Source organism: Mustela erminea, chromosome 10 (assembly GCF_009829155.1).
Source record: "Mustela erminea isolate mMusErm1 chromosome 10, mMusErm1.Pri, whole genome shotgun sequence".
NCBI lineage: Eukaryota > Metazoa > Chordata > Mammalia > Carnivora > Mustelidae > Mustela > Mustela erminea.
Window position 1 is genome coordinate 88,412,184 of NC_045623.1, and position 26,218 is coordinate 88,438,401.

Sequence of the window (26,218 nt, forward strand, 5' to 3'; positions counted from 1 at the left end):
TCATAGCCACTGAGATACTAAAGTTATAAAATCAGATCACCAGTATTAAATTGGATTGGACATTCAGAAAACAATATATGTAAGCCCTATCACTCACATCACAAATTATAGGCCATATTTTTTTTTTTAAGATTTTATTTATTTATTTGACAGAGATAAATCACAAGTAGATAGAGAGGCAGGCAGAGAGAGAGAGAGGGAAGCAGGCTCCCTGCTGAGCAGAGAGCCCGATGGGGAACTCGATCCCAGGACCCTGAGATCATGACCTGAGCCGGAGGCAGCGGCTTAACCCACTGAGCCACCCAGGCGCCCTAGGCCATATATTTTTAAATCACAATCTCTAGATGTGCATATCAAAATACCTGCAGAGAATTCAAGAATCCTGTGACTTTTAGCCAACACTCTGACAGACTTAACTCTGAAGCTTTCTTTAGCAAAAGCAGGAAGGAAACCAAATAACACTGTCTTTGGTGTTTGAGGGGAGAGCACACCATCTCCCATAATATGAATTTGTTTAAAATTAAGACCATAAAAACTGAAGAATGAGATGGAAGTCTAGCTCTGTAATTTCAAAAAATGCTAAACTCAAGCTGCACCAAGAAAAACATCACACTGGTGAACTTTAAATGTAGGGCACAAACCTGACAAAAAAGAATAACAGGAAAAAATATATAGGTCATACCTCAACAAATGCCACAACCATTTTTTTCCAGAGGAGACAGGTATCATTTAAAATCATTTGTTAATTTTGGGGTGACCTTGGTGGCTCAGTTGGTTAAGTATCCGGTTCCTAATTTCTGCTCAGGTCATGACATCAAGGTTGTGAGATCAGTGCAGAGTGGGCTAAAGATTCTCTCTCTCCATCTGCCCCTACTGTCTCTCTCTCTCTAAAATAAATAAAATCTTCCCCAAAAATTAAAATAATAAAAAATAAAATTATGTATTAATTTAGATATTAGCTTTAAAGTGTTGTTTTGTTTTTGTTGTTTTGGTCACAGGGAGAGAGAAAGCGAGAGAGCACATGCACAAGGGAGCACGCAAGCAGGGAAAACCAGAGGCAGAGGGAGAAGCAGGTCCCTGCTGAGCAACGAGCCCAATGAGGGGCTCGATCACAGGACATTTAACTGACTGAGCCACGTAGGTGTCCCACCTTAGCAGTGTTTTGTAAGGAAAAAAGAAAGGGGATAAGATGAAAGCATTTTTAAATAAGCAAAGAGGAAAATGTGTGTATTACTTTGCTAGTATATAAATTATATCATGTTATTTTATATTTTATATTGAGGATAAGTCTAGTTTAAAACAGGTTTGTTCAACATATCTACTCCTTGAAAACAACAAATATGATTTGAGTGTTTAACAGACTTTAAGGAAATGTTGACCTTAGACCAACCACCAAGAAAGAGAAGAGATGCATAAAGAAAGCAGAGACTGACCTAAAAGATGGGTCTATTGGCTTAGTCTATTTCTTTCTTTTTTTCTTTTTCTTTTTTTTTCTTTTCTTTTTTTAGAGAGAGAGAGAGACAGCACAAGCACACAAGCAGGGGGAGCTGCCCGCTGAGTAGGGAGTGCAATGAGGGGCTCAATCCCAGGACCCTGAGATTACTACCCAAACTGAAGCCACATACTTAACCAACTGAGCTACCCAGATGCCCCTAGCTTTGTTTATTTCTGTTAGCTTAGTCGATCTGCTGACAGCCAGAATTTCCAAGCATTAAACTCATTGACCGGTAGAGCTCTTAGCTCTGAGTAGAATGGAAGCCCTAAGTAGTTTTCTTAATCCACCATCAGCCATCATCTACTACTAAAGGCTGCACATATCAATGGGACACTGAGGACCTAAGTCCTTTAACAAACACCAGCTAAAGAAAACTGAACTAGGGGCGCCTGAGTGGCTCAGTGGGTTAAGTCTTTGCCTTTAGCTCAGGTCATGATCTCAGTGTCCTGGGATCGAGCCCCACATCTGGGCTCTCTGCCCAGCGGGGAACCTGCTTCCCTCTCTCTCTCTCTCTGCCTCTCTCTCTGCCTAATTGTGATCTCTCTCTCTGTGTCAAATAAATAAATAAAATCTTTTTTAAAAAAAAAAAGAAAGAAAGAAAACTGAACTAGCTGGCCATACCAATGAGTCTCTAAAGAAAATTCAGAACAAAACAAAAAAGTCCATCAAGTTCCTTCCACATATGGAACTTTTCCCCATACTTCAAATTATTAATATATGTCACATTTTTAAGGTAAAAGACCTGAAAATAGTCAGGAAGAACATATATGGAACTGCATGGCCAAAGAGACACAAATGGGAAAGCAGGAATTATTACTGAACACTTCTTCTTGGTTGAAAAATACAAGTAATAAGGAAAATAAAGGTAGAAAGGTAGAAAATAAAGGTAGAAAGGTAGAAAGGGGGCTTATCTATAAGATATTTGGTATATTGGGACGCCTGGGTGGCTCAGTTGGTTAAGCCCCTGCCTTCAGCTCAGGTCATGATCCCAGGGTCCTGGGATCAAGTCCCACATCCAGTCCCTTGCTCAGCCGGAGTCCGCTTCTCCCTCTGCCTCTGCCTGTCACTCTGCCTGCTTGTGCTCTCTCTCTCTCTCTCTGACAAATAAATAAAAATCTTTTTTAAAAATTTTGGTATATTTGTAATAAAACACTAGTATAAATGTTGGGAGAATTTAGGCAAGGCCTAAAAATTAAAAACATTTCTTTCCAAGCCTGAATCCAACTGTATAAGAAAAAAAGTGTAGTTTTATTACTAAAAGAAAGAGAAATCAGAAGGTTAGCAGACTGAGCTTGGGTTTGCCAGTGAGTTCACTTTTAATAGTGGCAAAGATAACCCTACTTCAGTTTCCCCCAGAGGTATGAATAACTCCCGTGTTTACCTTAATTATAACCTTCATGGAGAAAGCACTCTGAATTAGCACCTTGATTCCAAGGCAATCTGATGTTCGGTTATAACCATTTTTTTATGTCATTTATTGAGTGCTGTGTGCCAGATATCCTGTGACCTACTCTACATGGATTTCATTAATAACACCCCAAAAAACTATTCACAAAACCAAAAATTATACAGCTGGCAAAGAACTTCTGATGTTTCCAACTTAGGGAAATAAAGAGTATATCAAGTCTCCATGAAAAGTAAGGGGGGATATGTATATCAACTGCTTGATTAAAAACATAAACCAGGGATGCCTGGGTGGCTCAGACCCTTAAGCCTCTGTCTTCAGCTCAGGTCATGATCCTGAGGGTCCTGGGACCATCCACCCCCACATAGGGCTCCCTGCTCAATGGGGAGCCTGTTTCTCCCCCTGCCTGCTCTCCCCCTGGTTGTGCTGGCGCTCTCTCTCTGAAATAAATCAATAAAATCTTTTTTAAAAATAAATAAATAAAAGCATAAACGAACTAAAATCTTTGTCAGGACTGAGAATACGGAAAACAGCAGTGAGCAACAGCATATACAGTGCATCCTCAAGAGAGCATAAATCCAAGACACAAGACATAACCATTTCTTGTAATTTTCCCCTAAAAACAGAAAGAACAAAATAGCACCTGTGAAATCACCCAGACTACTAAAAACAGGGTTCGGCACCTCTTAAAACAAAACAAAACACCTATCTCCTAATCAGCAGTACGTGCCAAAAAACGCCAAGTCCCCACAGACGAGGCATTCATGGTAGGGCACAGAGGCACAACAGGATGACAGTGACTATCATGTGGCCAGAAACCAATCCGTCAGCAATTTGTCTGTTGCACGTGAGATCACTTTCCCTCCGGAGGACGCGCGTTCCTGGGGCGGATGGACCAGGTGTGGCAAGCCCCCCGCCCGGAACAATCGCCGGGTGGTGCCTCTTGGAGCTCGAGCCCACATCCAGCCTCCCCACAGGTAGAAGCAGCCCAGCAAGCAGGAGGAAATATTTCCAAGCCGACAGATGCAGGAACTGAAAAAGGAGGTCACGATGCTGAGAGAATAGATTTAACCCTTTGGTCCCTGGGAACCGCGAAGACTAGAGGGAAGCGCGGCAGAGCCCTCGGGGTCGGGGGATTCTTTCAGCGGGGCGGCAGTTTGGGGTGGGAAGGCCTCCCTGTCCTTCCAGGGCTCCCTCCAGCCCTCAGATGGTGCCAGACTTCTGCAGACAGCCCAGCCACCTCGTCAGGAAGAAACTGCTCTGCGGCTGCCCCCCAACACCTTCACCGCCTGGAACCCGCAATCATCCTCCATTCGGTTTCCTTCCAAGGTTCCTGCCCGTGGACAGTGATGGGCGGACCTCGTCAAAAACAGACCCCAAGCCCAACTTTGCAACGCTCCCCCGCCGCCAGCCCCCGCCTCCTTCTGCTCAGGCCGGCTGCGTCCCGGCTGCAGCCCCTCAGCCTCCGGCGCGCAGAGGCCCGGGAGCCCGCGCCCCCGGCCCGGGGCCTGCGGGGGGCTGCAGACAAAGAGGCTGCGGCGCCGCCGCGGCCGCCAGGACCGTCCCCTCGGGGACAGCTCCGCGCCACCACCACCCCCAACCCCGCTCGCGCGTCGCAGCCGCCTCATCTCACCGGTGGCCCCCGGGGCCCGGGCTCCTGAGCCCGCCGCTGCAGCCGCCCGACGAACAATGGCAGGAGAAGGCGCCGGCGCCGAGATTCGGGCCCTCTGCGGCTTGCGGGCCCGCTGGCTGCTGGTGGACTGACTGACTGACTAACCCACCGGCGGAGGGAGGGAGGGAGGGAGCGAGTGAGCGAGCGAGCAGGCGGCCCCGGCGCGCGCCCTCCCGCCTTCGCTCTGTGAGGCGAGGCCGCCCGGCCCGCAGCCAGCCAGCCCGCGCGCGCCCCTCCCCCTCCGTTCGCCACAACATTGTAGTAAATTTCTATTGGACGGCGCCTGAGGGAGGGAGGGGGCCGGGCTCGCGGCCCGCCAGCCCATTGGCTGAGGACAAGTTCTGGGCTTCTCTAGTTTCCCCCTCTTCTAGGCGGGTAAGGGCCGAGGAGGAGAAGGAAAAAGAGGGGAAAAGGCAAGGGGCTGGACGCATATGCGCAAGCGCAAGTCGAACTTGCTCGGGAGTCCCGGGGTTCCGGGCCCCTGCAGTACCCACGTGGGGAATGAGGCAGCTAGTGCCCGGGACCGAGGTGAGGCCCTTTCCACCCAGAGGACGTCCAGGTAGGAGGCTGAGATTTGAAAGCCTCAAGGAAAGCCGAGGCTTCTGCCAGCTGACTGCCCACTAATGCACTTCATGACCTTGGGTAAGCCACTCAGCTTCTCTGGGCCTCAGTTTCCCCATTTACTAACTTGAAGGTCCCTAGGTGCCATTCACACCCTGACATTCGTGGAGGCCTTACCTCTCCAGGCAATTGTGCAAGGCCCGAAAGCTGAATGTTGTGGCCACGCAAGATTTCACCTGTCTTTTGCATTTAAGAACCTCTCAGTTCCACCTTGGCACCCTCAAAATCATAAAGGCCTAGCTTCCGAGATCTGCACCCCAGCTGAATTTAGGGTCGCTCTGACAGTTGCCTGATGTGCCTTTATTTCCTTTCAGAAGTTCCAGAGGCCCCTTGACCCTTCGCACTCCCTGCCAGGCTGGACTCTGAAAAGGCTGGGACCCCACACAGCAGAATGAAGGCTCATGTTTTAAGCACGGTCCCTATAAGGTAAGAAAGGTTCTGATATTCCCATTCTAGAGATGAAGACACTGAGGCAGAGAGGTTTAGACCTGCCAGGATAAGAAGCCAGGCCATCTGACATCAGAACCTGCCTATGCCAGCTTCACTGTCTCCTGGTATCTATCTGATCACAGCCCCCTCCAATCCACAGCTCAGTCTCTAGAAACAGACAGCTGGGCTTCAGTTCCCAGCCTCCAGTCCTCCCTCACTGTTTGGACTTCTCTGTGTCTGTTTCTAACCCCATAAAAGGGGATAATGATAGTTCTACCTCCTAAGAGTTATTTTAAGAATTAAATCAGTTAAGATATGTAAAAGGTTTTAGAACAGTGCCTAGTTCATAGCGAGAGCTACATAAGTGTTCATTATTACTGCTATTCAGAGACTAAAATATGGACTGAGAGGTGTGGAGCAGGCTGACCTAATAATATGTTTGTTAAGCTCTCAATTGTTGTCAGCACTGAGCTGAGCACATTGCATGAATTATCTGTTTGAAACATCCTAAGCAAACCACTTGAGGACTACCTGACTACCCTGTCTAAAACAGCCTCCACCCACATACCCTTGCCCTGCCCCTTTTTTTTTTTAAGATTTTATTGTTAAGTAATCTCTACACCCAACATGGGGTTCGAACTCACAACCTCAAGACCAAGAGTCACATGCTCTACCAACTTAGCCAGCCAAGCACCAACCCCCTTTTATTTTGAGATTTTATTTTTACCTTGCCCTGCTTTAATTTGCTTCATAGCCCTCAATTCTACCTGACTTTCTGTATATTTATTTATTGCTCTTCTCAATACATTGTTGCAGTTTAGATCCACTAAATGACAAACTCCTAGAGGACAGGGATTTTGTCCCTCTTATCTTCCAGAACAGTGCAGCGTTGGTGGTATAGTGGTGAGCATAGCTGCCTTCCATCTTCCAGAACAGTGCATAGTCAATAAATGTTTGTTGGGCAAGTGAACAAATTATCCCCATTTTACATATAAGGAAGCTGAAGCTTAGTAAGGTCAGGTCAGGGTCATTCTGTATACTTGACATGAAGCACCTACTCTTGAATATTCTGGTTCCCTGCCTCAGGTTTTCCGATTAAGCCATACATTTGATTCAGGGAGCTCCATCCTACTGTGTCTGTGCCTCACAGGCTTCCTCCATATCAGACCTGGAAATCTGGTACCATGAAGGATAAATCCTGAAGATCAGTCACCACCCTGACCACTTTGTTATCCAGCAAATTTAGATTCATAAAAACCGATAGTCTCTATCCCATGAAGTGCAGCCAAAGACACATCATATTTAAAAAGCCTTGCTTGCGGGGCATCTGGGTGGCTCAGTGGGTTGGGCCTCTGCCTTCGGTTCAGGTCATGATCTCAGTGTCCTGGTATTGGGCCTGCTTCCTCTCTCTCTCTCTGCCTACTTATTATCACTCTCTCTCTGTCAAATAAATAAATAAAATCTTTTTTTAAAACTTTAAAAAATTAAAAGCCTCATTTGCATGAATGGAGTACATAGTACTTAGCAATCATCACTCTAAAAAAATGTAGTGGTCTCAGGCTAAGAAAAAAATAGCTAAACTAAGGCATGTATAAACCACTCCTAATCAGAGTACTCTGCAACACCACACCAAAACTGTTGGCCCAGGCTTTTACAATCAAAAAGACCTGAATTCCAGTCTTCGCTTTCAATTCTTAGCCTGGAGATGAAAGGGCTTTGTAAACTCTAAAGTACTGTGCATATATGACTGGTTTTCTTATTAAGTTACACACTGTCACCTGTGAGGCAAAGTGCTCTTCCCAGAGTGTAGCTGGACCCACCACATAGTAGGGAGTGGGGGGATAAGTAATGCCCAGTCTGAAGGCAGAGAAGCTTCCCAAACTACCCGTAGTCATGTGCCCAGCTGCCCTCTCAGAAGAGGCCTCTGCATACAGACATCCAGTTCCAGTTCCCGCTGCAGAGGCAGCCCCTGGATCCCAAGGGTAAGGGTCCCAAGCACCATCCCTGAGGCTAATTTTCTAGGCAGAAACTCCGCTCCCTGCCTGCCTGCTTCATGCTCACATCTGGGTGGCAGTTGTGCCATACTCCAAGCCCCAGGTTGGGGTCTCCAGGGGCCATCTCTATCCCGCCTGCCAGCTGAGCCCTCCACTGCCTCCTCCAAGACCCCTCCTGTTCCTTCCTAGGGAATACAGGCCCTGCTAGCTGCCTATCAGCCCCTGGAGCAGTCAAGGGCACTAAGGAAAAAAAAAAAAGAAGAAAAAAGAAAGAAAGAAAGAAAGAAAGAAAAAAAGACAGCTTGAAAGGGTCTTAATCCTTTCCTATTACAAACTGAGCTCAAACACCAGCTGCACAGAAGAGGGTGAAATTAGGTGGTGACCAGGGGGGAAGGCCAGGGATGGTAGCTGGGGCCTTCGATGACCTGGAAGAGATGAGGTTGGGAGACAGCGGGGGTAGAGAGGGGAAAACAGTTGGAGCCTGAACCATTCCCAAATCTGGGACGTGGGCGGATTAGGGACACAGCTGGCCTTACACCCCAGTGATGGGGCTCATGGAAAACATTTGTCTGTTGTGCAGAGTGGAAGAGATGAAGAGGCTTTTGAAAAGCTGGGCCCGCCAGCAAAGTGTTCTGAACAGTCACTATTGAATAAAAATCAATCTTTGTAACAGAAGTACATGAAGATTAGAATTGTCTTTCCAACCTGCCCACGGTCATGAGGCTGCAGCCATTTTAGACCTTTTAAACACAAATGATAAACAGGCTATGATAAGGAAAATTACTGTTCATACAATGGTATGTCAATCTAGGCAATTATTTTTAGTAGTAGTACTTGAATTGTTCACAGAAAATATAGTTAAATAAGGGCCGCCTTGCTGGCTCAGTCAATGGAGCGTGCGACTCTTGGTCTCAGGGTTGTGAGTTTGAGCCCCAGGCTGGGTGTAGCGATTACTTAACAATAAAAAAGAAAGAAAATACAGTTAAATAAGAAGAAAAAGATTTAAATCATCCTAAAATCATCAATCAGAAATAACTACCACCAATATTTTGGAGGCGGACTTCCCCTCTAATACCTTCTCTTACACGTACACTTTTTTTATGTATATTAAATTTAGTCATACAAAATTGCTGAATGTATAAGTTAAAAATGGTCAAGCAACAGACACTGTATAGTTCAACCTAATGCTTTTTTCAAACTTAAATCATACTGTTTTGGAACTGAGTTCTTCCACCTAATAATATATTGTGACATTTGCATCACCATTTTTAGTAGTGCCCTCAAGTGGATATACCATAATTTAGTTAACCTAGATGTCCAATATATAGGTTTACTGTTCCATCTTTATCTTGTTTACTCAACAAACATCCTTTTATCTAAGCATACCTATGATCCCTTTTTTTAGAATGCACTGATTGCAGCGTTGTTGGTTTTTTTCAATTATTGCACACAAGGCGGCCTGTTCTGGTCATTTCTGAGATAAAGGCCAAAGAAATCAGCATATGCAGTGATTTTATACAATACCTTGTCTTTGTATTTGAAAACACAGAGCATGCTTTGCCCTCTGTGACACAATACACTTTGCTTGCAACAATTGCATTGAGCTGGGTCCTAAAGCACACTAAGACCAAAAAATGTGACTGAAATACATACTTCGGAGTTGGCAAGTGATGTCCTTTCTGCTGTGAAGACACTCCAAGAAACGAGGAGCAGAAGGGAAGGAAGTTCAAACTGTAAGAGGACTGCATAGACGGTAGCTAAGACACTCCTCTAGGCCTCTAGATTCACAAAATGTTAAAACTGGATAGGCCCTTGGAGATCGTCAAGCCCAAGCTGCAGACTTTTAAAAAGATTGGGAAATGGGTGCAGAAACTGGAAGGGACTTGTGCAAGGTCACATAGCAGAGAGTGGCAGAGCCCAAACTTGAACGCAAGTCTTCTGAACCACACTACTGGAGGCGTCTGTTCCCCGCCTTCCCTCTAAGCCTGCCTACATCTCCCTTTCAAAGCTGCAGGCCAACCTAAATTCTATAGCCAGAAAAACCTAGAAATGTCTAGGCTGGAAGAGCCAGTTATTAGAGATAACTTAAGGGCCAAGTTATTAGAGATAACTTGTTAATAAGAATAATGACAAAGGCATTTATTAGGTATTTACTAAATGCAGGGTACACACTAAGTACTTTATATGCATTTATTGTGTTAAGCCTCATAAAGATCCTACAAAGTAATATTACCTTCAACTGCAGTTGAAAAATCAGAGCCCAGAAATGTGAGGTGATTTGCCCAACATCACACAGCTTAAACCAGGTCTGTGCGATACCACTGTCCTCTGCGGCTTTTACATCACTCTCAGAAAAGCAGTTTAGAAATGATCTGAATGAGCAACCCCAACCTCTGTCCCAAGACCCCAGGGAAAGGCTGTTGTGGCTGCTTCTGACTATAGCCCTAGGACATTCAAAGAGGGGACACAAGGATCTGGCCTGCCCTGACCCTCCCCAACCCCCTTCTCTCGCCAGCTGGAGTGAGCCTAATGACTCTGATCCAGCAAAGCCTCCAGCTCACTCAAGCTTAACCCATTAATTCTCTCTCCCCAGGTATCCTCTAGGTCTAGAGGGTTTCCCAAGAAACACGGGGAGAGTCTCAGTGCCACCAGCTAGCTGAGCCCTTTCTAAAACTGGTAAAGTTAGCCTGGCCCCACCCTCACTAAGGAGAGGCGGAGGAGGAGCCACAGGGAAGCAGGCGGGAGGAGTGAGCTCTTCCTCCGTAGCAGAGGCACTGCGGGTCTCAAATGAACGAGATGAGTCCTCAACAATAAGCCATTGGTAATGGTAATGGTAATTAACCATTACCATCATCCCAATAAATGGGTGATGGCAAGAAGAGGTAAAAGGAATGTGGGCTTTTGAGGCAGGCAGACCTGGGCTCAAATCAAAGTTCCACCACTGAGATGCTGTGTGAGTCTATGCCAAGTCCCTTCTCCTCTCTTCCTTGTCTATACTATGTGGAAAACATGTGCCAAACACTGCGTACCAGGGACTTTTTATATACAGCACGTCAGGGAACCTTCGCAATAGTCCCTTGACTATAATTCCCATTTTACACATGAGGAAGCAAAACACTTACCCAGGGTCACCCAGCTAATAAGTGTCCAAGTTCAGATGCAAATCCACATCTGCCAGGCTTTACTGCTAGCACTCTTCTTACGGTTTACAGATTGCCTGCATTTCCACAGTGGTCATTGTACTCATACCAGCAAAGATGTACAGTGTACTCGCTAGATGCCTAGGTACCTCACTTCTCTTATTAGAGAAGGTACCTCACCTTCTCTTATTTAATTTTCACAACAACCCCGTGGAGTGGGTACTATTTTAACCCCATTTTACAGCTTTGGGCCTGAAGTCAGAGAGATGAGGCAGTTCACCCAGGGTCATGTAGCTAGGGAGGGGTATAGTTGAGAAGCCGAGCTTGTCTGACTCCAGAACCCTCTCCTTTGCCCTCTACACTAACCTGCCTCTCTTTCCAAGATGGCCAAGTAGGTGTCTCTATCTCTGAAAGAGGAGAGAGCCAAGGACTAGCAAGAGGTAGTGAGTTGTCCATGGCAACCCAACAACTGAGCAGCTGAAACCCAGGCCTTTGAGTATTAAACCATGGGTTACTTCCCCCACCCATACTACTGAATCCTGCGCATCAGAAAATGTCCTTGTCAACTGGATATTTGGAAACCTTATACCTAGCTCCCCCAGGGAGACTGGGGAACCCCTCCCTTACCAGGCCAGGCAGAGAGTGCTGAGGGTGTGGAGGAGAAACTTGGCAGGATACTACCTGGGGAAGACAGTGGTTGAGCTGGTTACCCAGGTGCCTGGAGCTTTGGAGACCTCTGCCTTGGTCTGCCTAAGCCATGTACCCCTAGCTGGGAAGGGGGTGTTACAGAGGAAGCTGCACAGGAGGCCTGGGCTTCCCCGGCTGGCACAGCTCTCTGCTGTGATTTCTGCTGAAAAACAAAAAGTTCAATCCTCTGGGCCTACTTGCTAATTACCAGTAATGACATAATAACCATTGTGGGCCCAACAGCCAAACAGCCCCAACTAGAAATTCTGCATAGCTCAGGCTCAGGAACAAAAGATTTGGGCACTCCAACTGAAACTGATGCCCTGGCAGAAAATATCAGAAGCAAAAGGGCTTTAGGGTTGACCCAGCCAAAGTATTATCTGGCCAATGGAGAGGATGATGGCTACTCATACAATTACTTATTGAGAATTATTTATCTGCATCGTATAATGCCAGACCCAGAGAGAAGAAGCTTCATTTTTTTCATTAAGTCACTCCACAAATATTTATTTAGCACCTATTATGAGCCAAACACTCTTCTAGGTACAGGGGATGTAACACTGAACAAGACAGACAAAAATCACTGTCACCACCGAGCTTACCATTCCAATGGTGGGGGATAAATGACAAACAAATGTTCGCTAAAATACAGTATGTCAAAGAATGATAAGTGCTACAGAGAGAGAGAAAAAAAAAAATTGGCCTCAAGGGAAGATGTGGAATGGTCATATTGTGGCAGGAAAGGGTGTTACCATTTTAAGTTAGATAGGAAGGGCCTTACTGAAAAGGTGGACATTTAAACAAAAAAAATTAAGGACATGAGAGAGCAAGTCATGAAAGTATTTGGGGGTAGAGAGTTCCAAGCTGAGTGAACAACAAGTGAACAGCAAGAGCCCTGGGGTGGAGGTATGGCTGGTGTATTCAAGGACTTGCCTGAGATCAGAGACCCAGTCATTAACAGAGCTGGAGAGGAAAGGAATCATATGCAGACTGGTCACCTGCTGTGTACTTGAACTCTCTTAAGCCTTAGGACAACTCGGGAGGTAAACATTATGCTCACCATCTCACCATTTCCCAGGTGAGGGGGTGAGCCCCAAAAAAGAGAAGTAACTGATCCACATCACACAGCTGGAATGGGCAGCCTGCTGGGGCCTCCCTGCTTCTCTTCTCTGGGTCCTCCCCATGCAAATCCTAAGTATCTGTTGAGTGAATAAAGGAATGAACGAATGAATTCCTCAAGCCCTGCCCTCTCAATGAACTGTTTGCAGGCCAGCCTTCTAGTCTCTACTAATCATAGTATAATAACCACTACAATAACTCTAATGTACCAGCTGTGGACTGAGGATTTTACCCAAATTACCTAACTTAGCCTCCCTCAGGTAATCGTAAGAGAAGGTGCTAATATTTTTCCCATTTTACTAGTGAGAAAACTAACACTCACAGAGGTAGAATTCCCTAGAGATCCCACAGTTGGTAAATGGGGAAGCTGGGATTTAAACTGAGGTCTGTCGGCTCCCAAATCCCTTCTTTTAATCCTGTAATATTAGTAGAAACCTCTGACATCAGTCCATCGCCTTTTATAAACCAGAAAACAGAGGCTCAGCTAGGGCAGACGAAGAGCTGGGGGAGGGCTGTGGCCCTGCAGCCCCCAGTCTGGCATCCCTGCTACTCCACCCCGGGGGGGCCGTGGACCAGGTTTTCTCTTCTAGGCCTGCCTATTTCAGCACCTCTGCAGAAGTCTTCGTGTGTCACCCCAGCTCCTGGAGGAGAGTTCCAGGGAGCTCAGCCTCCACCTCCGCCCCCTCTGCCTAGGCCTGGGTAATGCAAGTCCCTTTCGACTCTGCCTTCCCAAAGCGCTTGCAAGTGGCATGAACCAGAGGTAGGCGGAAGAGAAACTCTGTCCTCCTCCTGTGGTTCCTGGAAGAGAGACGATGCAAGCTAGGTGCCAGGAGCGTAGGATGGGCTGGGGGCAGGGGCCAAAACCAGGCCAAGGGTGAGGATAGGGTGTCACAGCCAACCAGAGAGGGGAGCAGGGGAGGAGGGTAAAAGATGAAACCGGTTCACTGGGTGTCGTTTGTTCAACAAGAAACTGTATCAAGTCCATAGACTGGAAAGACGCAGGAAGAAGAAGGTTCTTAGAGGCTGCATTTATAATAGCATTAACGATACGGACCAACCACTAAGCCCCATAGTGCTCAGCACCGGACTAAGTGTTCTAACTACATCATTGCCAGTCCTCAGCAATATCAGCCCCATTCTTTTTTAAAAGATTTTATTTATTTATTTGAGAGTGAGAGAGAGCATGAGCAGGGAGAAGGTCAGAGGGAGAAGCAGACTCCCCATGGAGCTGGGAGCCCGATGTGGGACTCAATCCCGGGACTCTGGGATCATGACCTGAGCCAAAGGCAGTCGTCCAACCAACTGAGCCACCCAGGCGTCCCAATATCAGCCCCATTTTACAGCAGAGGAAACTGAGGCTTGGAAAAGTGAAGGGACAGCCCAGGTCCCTGCATCATGACCATTCATAGGGTAGTGCCAAAAGGGTCTGGAGACCTGGGTCCCTGCTGTGTGACCTTACACCATGAGCCACCACTCTGATTTGAGGCTCCTGCATCTGTACCACAAGGGACTTGGTCAGCAGTCCCTACTGTAAACTCCAGGAGGCTCAGAGATCCATTTCTGCCCAGACTATGGGGCCTCCCAAAGATACGGGACATCACACTTACTCTTCTCCCGTCACCCAGAAGAAAAAAAAAAAAGAAGGCCCAGCTATCTGCTTCCAGGGGAAAAAAATAAAGCCACAGATTTTCAAAATATTTGTCCCTGTTTCAAGGCTGCTGCTGGCTTTGGCCTCCAACCAGGAAGGGGCCCCTAGGGTGGGGGAGTTGGGGGGAGCCCAGGCTTTAAGACTGAGAGTCCTTGGGCCCGAGGCCAATGGGGGCAAGGGGCAGATGGGGGCGAGCTGGGCAGTAGGCCAGCACCCCTCTGGAGATTTGGGCTTGTTTCTTAATCCTTTCCTCCCTTTGTTGACCAGCCGGCTGTCAGGAGAGGCGGGGGAAGCAAGCGGGTGGGACCAAAGAGACTGTGGAATCCGAATACTAAGAACTGAACTGGAGCCCCTTTTTATGGTTGTCCATTACATGGAGACACTGGACAAGGCCACTGGGGGGATTATCCCATTGAAACCACCACCCCTGCCTGAGTGGAGAGCCTGCTGTCCCCATTTTACTGAGGTGAAAAGTGGTGCTGAGAGGGCAGGTGACGAGAGCCAGGCACACAGCTCACAAGTGGTAGACCTGGCAGGGAGCCCAGGTTGTTGACTCCCCAGAGAGGCAGACACTGGGACTGACTAGAGATGGGGAGTAGGGTGGATAGGGCCCTAGCAGTCCTAGGAGAGCAGGGAGATATGAGGGTGATCACCTCCAACATGACCCTCCCCAAAGCCCTGAAAGATCTAGGCCCTGCTGCCCTGCCCAGCCTCCTCTCCCTTCACGGCCTCACCAGCTGTATCAAACCATAGTACATATGGACGTGCCCTGAGCACATTATGGGCATTTAAGCCTTCACACATACTGTTCGACATGCTTATGAAGTTGTTCCCTCCATTGCCCACCTAGAGAGCCTTTATTTATCCTTCAAATCCCAGCTCAAATGTCCGATGCCCAGAAAGTTAACCACCCACTCAGCTGGGCTCACGCAGAAGTGCTTCATGCTTCCTGAGTGGCGGGAACCCCCTCAGAACCCAGCACAAAGTCAGTGCTCAATAAATATTTGTTGTCTTTAGACATTGCATTTTATCACTGAATCTGTGAGGCAAGCAAAACAGGTTTTCTTGTCCTCTCTCTTGAGGCGCAGAAAAAGGAGGGCAGGAGAGAGGGAGTGACTTCCCAAAGTCACGCATTCGGTGACACTGGTGGAGCTAGAAGCCAGGCCTTCTCTGCCCCACAAGCCCCTGCCTGGCCCCTGGCCCCAAAGAGCTCTCTCATCCCTGCCGCACCAGCCAGGATCACCACAAGTGACACTCAAGGCAGGAGTTGGGGCATGGGCCCTGGTGGCCTGAGGTCTTGCCCCAGTATCCAGCTCAGACGTTACTGCTGCCTGGGGAAACTGAGGCAGAAGGTGACAAAGACTGACAAGTGGCTTTACTCCCCCAATCCAGCTCCAGCTCCGGCTTCTCCTGGACATGTGCCTCAGCCAGAGACCCCAGTGAGCCCCTGAACCCCACAGACCCTAAGACCTCACTCTCACCGCTTGCATCTCCTGCCTGCCCTCTGCAGTCCAGGATCACATCCTGCTGGCTCAGGTCCTAATATCCTCCCAGTGCTCCCCATCTCATGGCTCCGTCCAGGCTGCCTCTCAGTGTCCCTCACCTGCAGAGTTGCCCCTGCCTCTCCCCTCCCATTCATCCTCCACACCAAACCATCCTCCCAAAATATAAGCCTGACCACATCGTTCCCCTATTTTGGAGAAGCCAGGGGAAGCCCCTGATGGCTCCCCACGGGCTCTGGGGTGAGTCCCCCTAGCTCTCCTGAGCCTGTCTGTCTAGAACGCCGGTTGTGACTCTGTAGCTTGGCAAAACAGTTCCTTTCACTAGGAATGCCCTTTCTCCTGGGCTTTGCCTAAGGAGATAGTCCCAGTTCACACCTCAGTGCCTTGATCAAAGGTGGAGGTGGTAGTTCTGTGTCCTCCCCACCCAGCTAGACTCTGAACTGGGGCAGGATGGGGAGGCAGAGACCCCACAGATTCATTTCGGTGCCCCATGCCCAGCACAGGGCCTGGCAGGGGCCGGGGGTGGGTATGAGGGAAAGCAGATGGCTAGGAAAGGGAGGTACCTTATTCCAAGAGGCCTCCTCTTTCCCTTCACCCTAATGGTGTCTTTCAGAACCTGTCAGACCAGCTGGCTACCTACCTGTCCCCAGCAGGCCCCTCCCAGACCCGGTCTCCATTGTCCCAAGAGGGCTATCTTTGTAATCCTAAAAGAACACTCAGAACTATGATAATAACAATAATTACTATCATTGGGTACCCATCCCGTACCTCATTGAATTATTTAATCCTCATAAGAGCTCCAAGAGGTACACAGGTTCTTTTATTATGCCCATTTTATAGATAAGGAAGCTAAGACTCCAAGGTTAAATGTTTTGCCCAGGGTCACAGAACTAGTAAGCAATAGATTAGGAATTCAAAGCCAGGTCTGACTCTCAACCAATATGCATTGGGGCCTTCTCCTGCTTCCTGTTGTTCCCTCTCTTCGAGACTCTTTGAGCACCAGTGGGGGGGGGGGGTGTTAAACAAGGGGTGTGTGTGTGTGTGTGTGTGTGTGTGTGTGCACAGGAAACAGTCCTGTAGCCCTCGCCTTGGAGATAGAGCAGACTCAGGCACCATCTCTGCCCTCCTTGGGGGAGGTAAGAGAGTTTTACACTAAGAATTAGGGCCCTGGGGTGAGCAGACTTGGGTCTGAGATCCAGGTCTACCCCTAAATAACTGTGTGACTCTGGGTAACTCACCTGATTTACTCAGTACCAGTTCCCATGCCTGGAAAGCAAGGACCATAATGCCTGGGCTGCCAGGAGGACTAGATGAGATAATGCAGCTAAAAGAGTATATAAGGGCACTTGCGTGGCTCAGTGGGTTAAACCTCTGCCTTCAGCTCTGGTCCTGATCTCAGGATCCTGGGATCGAGCCCCGCATCGCATTGGGCTCTCTGCTCAGCAGGGAGCCTGCTTCCCTCCACCTCTCTGCCTCCCTCTCTCTGCCTACTTGTGATCTCTCTCACTCTCTGTCAAATAAATAAATAAAATCTTAAAAAAAAAAATCACACATTTGAAAACTTGGAAAAAAAACTAATAAAAGAGCATATAACAACCCAGCCAGCACACAAGAAACATCCGATGACAATAACACATACAGTGAATAGGGACTCCCAGGATCCCGGGGCCAAGAATCTCCAGGTCCCTCCCTTGAAGCCTTCTCAGCCAGACCCAAAAGCAATAGTGATAATAATGTCTGATCCACCCATTTGCTCATTAAATCAATCTTCCAGGGAAGTGTCCTTCAGTGACCGTATGTTGGAGGTGAGGCAACCGAGGCCCAGAGAAGGTAGATTACTGAATCAAGTCTGCCAGCAAAAGACTGGGACTTCCACCTCCACTGAGCTGTGGCAGTCCTTAGCCCAGGGCCCTGGCCAGGATGCTGGAGAGTCTGGGACTCCTGACTCCCGGATTCTAGTCCCAACTGTGTGGGAAGTTAAAATAGGAGAAAGGAGCCAAAAAGAGGGACACTTAACTTGGCCCCCTCCCAGAATGAGCTCAGGACTGGGAGGAAACCAACAATTACCAAGCGGGGCCCTGCACTGGGCACTTCGCACTGGCTCCTTCCCACAGCCTGTGGGAGAGATGTTATGATAGGCATGTTGCAGACAAGGTCTCCAAAACAAAGAAGTCAATGGCTTGTCCGAGGTCACACAGTGAGGAAAGTGGCAGTCCTGGGAGGCAGAGTCCCTCCTCAACCCTCCCACCTTCAGCCCCAGACCTCCCCAGCTGCCCCTCTCTCCTGGGGAAACCTAGAGGCCCCAAAGCTCCCTCCCCATTTCTAAGCAGAGGCCCTGAGTCTGGTTGGATGGGTGTGGTACTCGGCCCCACCCTCCGTTCAGAGGACCCAGAGCTCACTTAACAGAGCCCTCCTGCTAAGGAACTCCCAGTCTAGTGAGCAAAGAGAGAACGCCTGTTCTCTGAGCCCCTCTGATGGTGGTGGCTTTGTGTCACTGATCCATTTAACCCAACACAAAGCACGGTGATGGGGCATAGGGACAGGGAATAAATAAATACATTCGCTCATTCAGAAATGTTCACTGAGTTGCTACTACAGGCCCCTGTATCCTAGGTGCTGGAGATACAGCGGAGAACAGACACACAAAATCCCGGGCCTCCTGGGGCTTACGTGAAGAAAAGAACAAACATCCTGTGTCAGGCACATGCTGAGATTCCCATGTTATAGAGGCGAAACTGACCTGCGGAGAGCCCCCCCAGCTACAAGGCGCAGAATACGGATTCCTGACCAGTCTGGCCCCAGAGACCTTTGCATTGGTCCCCTGTCTCAAAAGTCACCACCCAGTGTGCTAAGGATGTGGGGAGAAGTCAGCTGGTTATGGTAGGATTCAAACGTCACGGAATACCCTCCCTCAGTTCTACCCACCCCCCACCCCCACCCACTGCTAGGCTCCCTGGACACCTCCCAGTGACCTCAGTGATGCAGGACAGGCATTCAAATCAAGGTCAAGGCCGTGAGGCAGTCATTCAGGCAAACCAGTACTCACCCAGCAGCAGCCAGTGGGGTCATCCAGCCCGTCGGGGAGAAGTGGGGGAGCCATCACCACAGGGACACATGGAAGCAAAGGACAGCAATGAGACATGAGCACAACCAACAAGGACACTGTTTAGGGCCCCTCTTCATCCCGGGCAGGGGGGAAACATCCTGCCCAGCCCCTGCCTCCGGGCTTGGCTAGGGCAGACACCCCCTCAGCGGGCCATCTGATCACGTGATAGCATACCCAGAGCTCCTCCCAGACCCAGCCCTGGGGAGGCCAGGGACCCCTGCAGACAAATATTCACTGAGTGCCTACTGTGTGCCAGGTGTTGGGTCTTCTGTCTGTTCACGTCTGTCTTCTTCAGACGGTGTCCCCTGCCCACAAGGAGCACATAGAGCAGGGAGGGGGCAGGCGTGTGACTCCTGCATGAGTTACAACTGTGATGAGTGTTTCAATGAGGAAGCTTACGAACCCGGATTCAAACCCTGGCTCTCACTCACTAGCTTTGTGACCTGGGGCCCGTCTTCCTAATTCCTCTGTGCCTCAATTAGTCATCTGTAAAATGGGGATATTTTAGTGCCCACCTCCAGGGTTGTCAGGAGGATTAAATAATATGTAGAAAACATTTTGCACAATGCTTGGCACAGGGTAAACTGTGCCAATAAACTGGTCATAACTGGCAGCTACGGTCATTACAAGGAGCTGTAGGCCTGGGTTCTGGAGGGACCTGGTGTGGGTCAGGCCACCACCTATCTGACAAGGTAGGGATTAAAAGAGACAATAGAAGTGAAGCTCTGGGCCTGGTGCCCGGCCCGTGTAACCTGTCAGTAAATGGTGGTGGTACTCTTCGGGCTGTTCTCCAGCTCATCCCCAGGGTACAGCCTCTCAGCCAAGGGGCTATCAGAAGTGCCCTCTCCCCACAAACATGCACCCAGAATTGCAACTTTGGACTGAAAAATAACCAGCATTCCCACCTGATGCTACAACAATCTCACCTCCTTTGACCTTCACAATGACCGAGGAAGTGGATGAAGGCAAAATTCTTACTACTCCCATTTTACAGATGAGGACAGTGAGGACTCCTCTCTGTGTGTACTTGGCGGTGTCCCTTCAGATCTCCAAGCCCAGTTAAGTGGAGCAGCCAGGATTCCAACAGACATCTACCTGGATTTTGTTCTCCAGGCCTTCCCTTGGTTCCCCCGCCCCCAGCCCAGTGCCTGTACTACTAGCAGGACAGCCCCAGAAAAGACTCTGAACCTCTCCAGCACCAGACCTTTCATCTGAAATACTTATCTAATGGTCAGCCCAGGATCTGAGCTGTTTCTGACCCAAATTCTTCTTCCATGGGCTCAGCCGCTGCTACCCTGACCCTCCCTCTAACCTTTTACCTCATTACCAACTTCAGCCACAAATCCATTGGCCAAGGAATGTCTGCACTCAACTACTAAAACCCCCATTTTATAGATGGAAAAACTGAGGTCCAAAGGTGAGCCATACATCCAAGGTCCCCTTTCCGTACCCAGATCATTTCCTTGGGCAGTCGGGGGGGCTGACTGAGGAAACCCCAAGTAAGGCCCTGACCTGCTCTTCCTCCCCCACATACACCAAGCCTGTGGGCGCCTGCATAGTCTGTCCCCCAGCTCCCCAGAATAAATATCCCAGAGTTCCGAGCTCACCCAGTAAGGGCCAGCAGGTTCCAGAGGTAAAGTGGGGGGTATCATGGGAGCCGTAGGACCTACCAGGTGGTTACTTCCCCTTTCAGCTGAGTCTGGGCTTTGGGGTCAGACAGAGCTTGGTTCAAATCCCAGCCCAGCCACTTCCCAGCTGTGTCACTCTGGTCAAGTAGATTCACTTCCCTAAATTCCTGAGAAACAGGAATAATACCTAGTCCGTCATGGGATTATAAGGATATCAGTTAATGCTGCATATTAAAGGCTTAGCATAGAGCCCAGTGCATAGTAAATGTGGCTCTAATTATGATTAGAGAACACGGGCCAAGAACAGGACACGAGGGCCCATCACACTCCACCTTGCCCTTGCCCCATTCTTCCCCCTTCCCTTCATGGCAGGTAAACCAGGTCCTGGAGGCTCTAATAATGGGTGCTGAAGGACCCTTTGAGACTCTAGGCTCATCTGACCTTCTCATTTCACAGAAAGAGAAACTGAGGCCCAGGGAGAAAAGTGATGGGCCCACAGACTATGAGGGAGTAGAACACTGCCCCCTTTACTAAATAAACATCAGAATCCCAGGCCCGAGGAAAACCCTGCGTGCCCCACCCCCACTAGGGGACTATCATAAAGATCCATTCTGCAAGCCTTCAACCAATATCAGGCCTCCATGACCTTTACGGGGAGCCCTTTGTGGGTACCCCTGTTGAGCTCTGCGGCTAGCAGACCTATACATGGTGCTCAGGAAGGGCTTAGCGACAAACCCATGCAGTTCCTCTTCGGCTCCACAGAATAGCTCTGCTCAGGCTCCCCTCAACCCCACCCCAGGTGCTCCTTGCATCTCCCTTCCTCACTGCTTCCCTGGCCTCTGTCTCACCCCGAAGTCTGGGTCCCATCAGCTGGGCACAGCCGCAGCCAGCAGAGCTGTGGGCCTCCGGAGGCCTGTACAGCGTCAGCATCTTCCCAGCCAGGCTGGGATAGTCCTGCCCAGCACAGCCAGCCAGGCTCCTGGCCAGGGTCCACTCTGCAGAGTGGGTGCTGGCCCTGCCCTTCCAGGGGCCCCACCCCCACCGGTCTAGCGGGTGCAGCGGCCTGGGCTTCCTGGGAGCTTCTACAGGCACCCGCAGCCTATACGAGGGAGGCCAGCCTGGTCTAGGCTGTTCAGGGATGGGCTGATTGGGAGAAAGACGGGTGTGCCACCGCTTCTCCTCACTGACTATCGCCACCCCCATGCAGGTGCTGCCCCTTACATTGCTGGGTCCTGGCAGGCTCTGCCTGGCTCCTAATACACAGAGGAAACCTCAGGGCATTCTCACCCCGTTCTCTTCTTAAAACACTCCCACTGGCCTGCTTCCAGGCCAGCTATCATTCTGGTCACTGCACACTTATTACCTCATCTGATTCTGCTAATGCCTGTGAGGTCTGGATTATGGACTGAGGAAGAGCTGGGGACTCGGAGAGGGGAAGTGACTCATGCAAGGTCACACAGCAAAGTGCCAGGACCAAGATTTAAACCCAGTTCTGCAGCAGACAAAGCCTGCAGGGCACCCAAAGTTTGTTTTCCTTCCCCCTCTCTGTTCCCTAAAGCTTCTGGATCCCCTTCTTCCCAAACCTTCCACCTTTCTCTGCCAAGTCTCTCCTTCCACAGTCCCAGTCAGAATTAATCTTTCCCACCTCGTGGCTGCTGTTAACTGCTTGTTCACCCACTCCCAACAGCAGCAGGGCACAGGAGTTATCTCTGAGGTGTCTGTCTCACTGGCACTCAGAGGGGCCTTGAAGGCAGAGGGTGACCCCAGTACATGCTCCTCAGACCTGACAGTCTGTCACCTCTATCTCCACCCTCCCTCTACCCCCACACAAATGTCCTCTGACCTCCTCCTGTTGATCCCCTCCCCATCCCCAGCCTCCTGCCCAGGCCTGTAACTGGGGTGAAGGTAGGGAGCCTGCTGAAACCTCAGGGGCTGGGTGCCAATGCTCTGGCCCCTCCCACTCCCCTCCAGTCGCTGAGGATCTGACCCAGACCTGACACCAGGCAACTCTCACAGGGACTCCCAGCTGCCCTAAGCACCAGGCCTGGCCAGGCATTCCCCAAGCCTCCTCCTTCTGGAGAAAAGGGTTCCAGAAGCAGAGAAGGGGTTGCCTTCAGCCCTAGTCCATGAACTTGAGGGGTCACATTGAGCCACTCCCACCCCAGGGAAGCTGTGGGCCTTGAAATAACACCCCCTCCTGACCAACCCTCAGGAATAGTCCTACCTTCTCCCCTTCTAGGGCAAGCTTAGGCTGGGGTCTGTTTGGATAAGTCCCCACCTCCAATTTGCTAAAGGGGAGAACTCGGGTTCTACCAAAAAGAGGTGAGGTCCTCCGGAAAGTGTAGGTTAGGACGAGAAAACTCCCGAGGTAAGACTGAGGATGAGAGAAACAGGACCGCGGAGAGAGGAGATATGAGGGACACGGGGAATCGGGGAATGAGAGCAAGCAGGAATCTGAGACCGATAGACTGGGGAGACCAGAGACCGAGGAAAGTCCCCCGAGACCAAGCCTGGAAGGGAGCGTGCGGGGCTGGGCCGGCGACAGGAGGGCCATACTAGCTGGCACAGCTGGCACCCCAGCTCACGGGTCCCTCAGTTCCGAAACTCAAAGTCAGTTACGTAAGGGCCGGGAGCGGGGTTCCAGGCCCGGGGGGCCCCCCTCCCGCAGCGCGCCGCCCGCCCTCCCGCTCCGGCGAGCGCTGCGGCGGGCCGGGCAGGAGCCTACGGGCCGGACAGGGCGGGGCTGGTGGGGGGGGCACCTGGGGCCGCAGCACTCTGCAGAGACCCGCCCGCGGAGACCGAACCCAGGACCCCCGCCCCAGACAGGCCGGGACCGCCAGGGACCGCCAGCCGCAAGCGTCCAGCCGCGGACCCGAGTTCCCGAACCCCTCTCCTCTCGCCGCACCCTGAACTTCCAGACGTCCAGGCCCCTGTGGACCCCAGTTCGGACCTTGGAAACTGGGACCCTTAAAGCCCCCCTCCCCTGACCCTTAGACCCTGGTCTCGCCCCTACCGGGACCGCACAGGCCCTTGGGAGTAGGTCCATCTGTCCCTCACTCCGTTGCTCCCGGGGACCCGGGATCGCCCCCAGTCAGTCCAGACTCACCTGGGCCAGACGGGGCGGGGACCTGGCCGGGCCGGGCCGGGCCGCGTTCTCGCTCTGCGCCGCTCTCGCCCTTTAAGAGGTTCCTGCCACTTTGCCCCGCCGGGGGCCTCCACCTGCACTGACAGGGCAACTCTGGAGTGAGGCCCCGCCCCCGTCCCGGGAGGCCTCCTGATTGGCACAGGCAACTGCCAATCGGCGGGGCGGGGAAGAGGACGGTGCCAAGAAGTGCGAGCGTCGCAACCGGGAAAGGGCTGGGGCTGCAGGTGCGGTCTCCGAGCTCTGAGAGGCCCGGTGTTGACCCGAGGGTCAGGGGAGGATTGGGTAGGGAGCTCGTGGATTGGGTGGTGTGGTGTCTGACGTCATACGGTAAAAGTATGATGCAACTTGCCACGTGGTGCTGCCCCTAACCTAAGGGCTGGAAGGGTGGTAGGAAAGGAGTTGGTTCGAGTGACCCATGGTGAGACTCACCTGCATCACCTGCCCCTCCCCATTTAGTCCTGTGTGACCATGAGCAAGTCACTTCAACGAATCTGAGTTTCCTCAACTATAAATCTTAAAACACTTTCCTGAGAATTAGTGATATATGTTAAGTCCCAGGCACAGGTTTGGTACACAATAGGTGCCGTTCAGTAAGTATGGTTCTTGTTCCTCCCATCCCCATCTTGCCACTCTTGTCAGAAACTGTCTCCCATCTATGGTCCATCCCACCAGCACTGGAAGGGGCTTACCTCGTCACTGGTCCAAGCCCCCTCCCCTTGCTACCTAATTTTGGGGCAAATAGGGGGGAACTGAGGCCCAGTAAAGGCAAGTGACTTCCTGGGAGTTCAGTGGTCTTCCTTATTAGATGGGTCCTGGAGTCAAACTGCCTGGGTCTCAATCCCCAGCGTTGCCCTTGATTTGAACAAGCTACTAACCCTCTCCAAGCCAGGTCCTCTGATGTAAAATGGAGTCAATAAAAGTACTTTACTCGTGGCACCTGGGTGGCTCAGTTGGTTCAGCGTTTGACTCTCGGTTGCTCTCAGGGTCATGGGTTTGAGGCCTGCATGAAGCCCCTGCGTGGGGCTCCCGGCTCTAGGTGAGTCTGCTTGAAATTCTCTCCCTTGTCCCTTGTCTCTCTCTCAAATAAATAAACATCTTAAAAAAAAAAAAGTATTCTCCTCAAGGATTGTTGTGAGAATTAAATGAAATGATCCATGTAAAGTATTAAGAACAGTGTCAGTCTCAAAAGCCTCCAAAAAGTGTTAGGACTTATGATTATTGATGTTAATATTATATCAAGGTCATAAATTAATGTATTGCCCCCACCAAATTCACTGCAACTTCCAAGTCAGGTCTTGTTTTAGGCTTCAGGACCCGGGTACCTTCCCTCAAGAAGCTCACAGTCTAGCAGAGGGTATGACTGAGCCCCTAGATCTAGGGGATGCTTCCTGATACGGGGTACGGGGGGGGGTGTGCTTCACAGCACCAGAGAAGCTTTAGTTCCTTTAACCAGAAATCTAGACACTTGACACCCCTCGGTCTCTAACCGTGTAGACTACATGGGGAAAGCGGTCACACACATGCAGTCTCCCAAGCCTACTGACACACCTTTCACCTGCTTCCAGTTTCACCTGCCCACCAGGTAATAACGGCCAGGGGCTAAGTGCTCAGGCTTTGGAGGCAGTTGAGTCTGGGCTCTGCGACACTTTGTGCCTTTGGGCAAGTCACTTCCCCTCGAGGGTAAAATGGGAGTAATAATGGCCCAAACTTCATATAGAGCTGTTGCGAAAATTAAATGAGAGAATGAAAATACATATGCAAATACCCAGTAATGCATCCAGTGTTATTTTTTAATTGCTCCCACATGTATTCAGGCAACCCAGGAGAGAGCAGACTGTGAATGCCAAGACTCAGTGACTGCAAAGGGGTTTCCTCTCTCCCTCCCGCCGCTCTGACGCTCCGCCCCTGTCAAGGGGGCGGGGCGAGGAGAATCCCCGCGGAGTTACTGGAGGCTCCGGCGAAGCCCGGCCGTAGGCCCCGCCCCTCCCCGATCGGGGAGGGCTCGCAGCTCCTGCTTCCAGGGCCGAGCTGCCTTGCGGGTGACTCAGCAGCACCCGCGCCTGCCCCGGCCTGATAAGTGTGTGTGTGTGTGTGTGTGTGTGTGTGTCGGTGAATGTGTGTGTTGGGGTGACCGGGGAGGGCTCCGGTTTTTGAGTTTGTGCATGCGGAGTACCTGTGGGGTTGTGTTTGTGATCTTGATTTTGTGTGTGACTCTTCGCTGTGTGTTTGCGTGTGGGGGGGGAGGGGTCGGGGCGTGCATCTGTGTCATGGTGTGCCCCTGTTGGTGAGTTTGCATAAAGGGCGTGACTCTGTGTGGCCCTCTCTATTTGTGTCTTATATACACGTTCCCCCCTTCTCTGCCCACGCCCCCTCCCCAATCCCCAGGCCCTGGGGATCTAGAGAGCTCTGTCCGGCTCCAGGGGCCTCTCTGCCTGGGCAGTCTCTTGTGTTTCTTGTTGAGGTGACTTCTGCACTTATGTGGGTGAACCTGGCCTTGTCAGTCACTGGCCTGGGGGGTGGGGGGTGGGGAGAAGAGAGTTGGGTGCTGTCACTGCCTGGACTTCAGCACCACCCCCACCCCCCACCCCCACTCCCCCACCCCAGTATCTCTGCCTCTGAAGCTGTCA

The 26,218-nt window shown here is 50.5% G+C and overlaps 1 protein-coding gene across 25 annotated transcripts in view; it reads right to left on the reverse strand.

Annotated features, from left to right (window-relative positions):
• The window catches only part of EPB41 (erythrocyte membrane protein band 4.1), a 197,691-nt gene extending 173,986 nt beyond the window's left edge, over positions 1 to 23,705 (reverse strand). For 3 of the 25 annotated variants that reach the window (XM_032360842.1, XM_032360840.1, XM_032360863.1), the window contains exon 1: positions 4,534 to 4,802. The gene's annotated coding sequence lies outside the window, so the exon portion shown is untranslated. Of the gene's footprint in view, positions 1 to 4,533; positions 4,809 to 23,552 lie in introns of those variants that run through there. The other 22 variants (XM_032360850.1, XM_032360847.1, XM_032360844.1 and 19 more) reach the window with 13 other exon arrangements.
• Between the last annotated feature and the right edge of the window lie 2,513 nt (positions 23,706 to 26,218).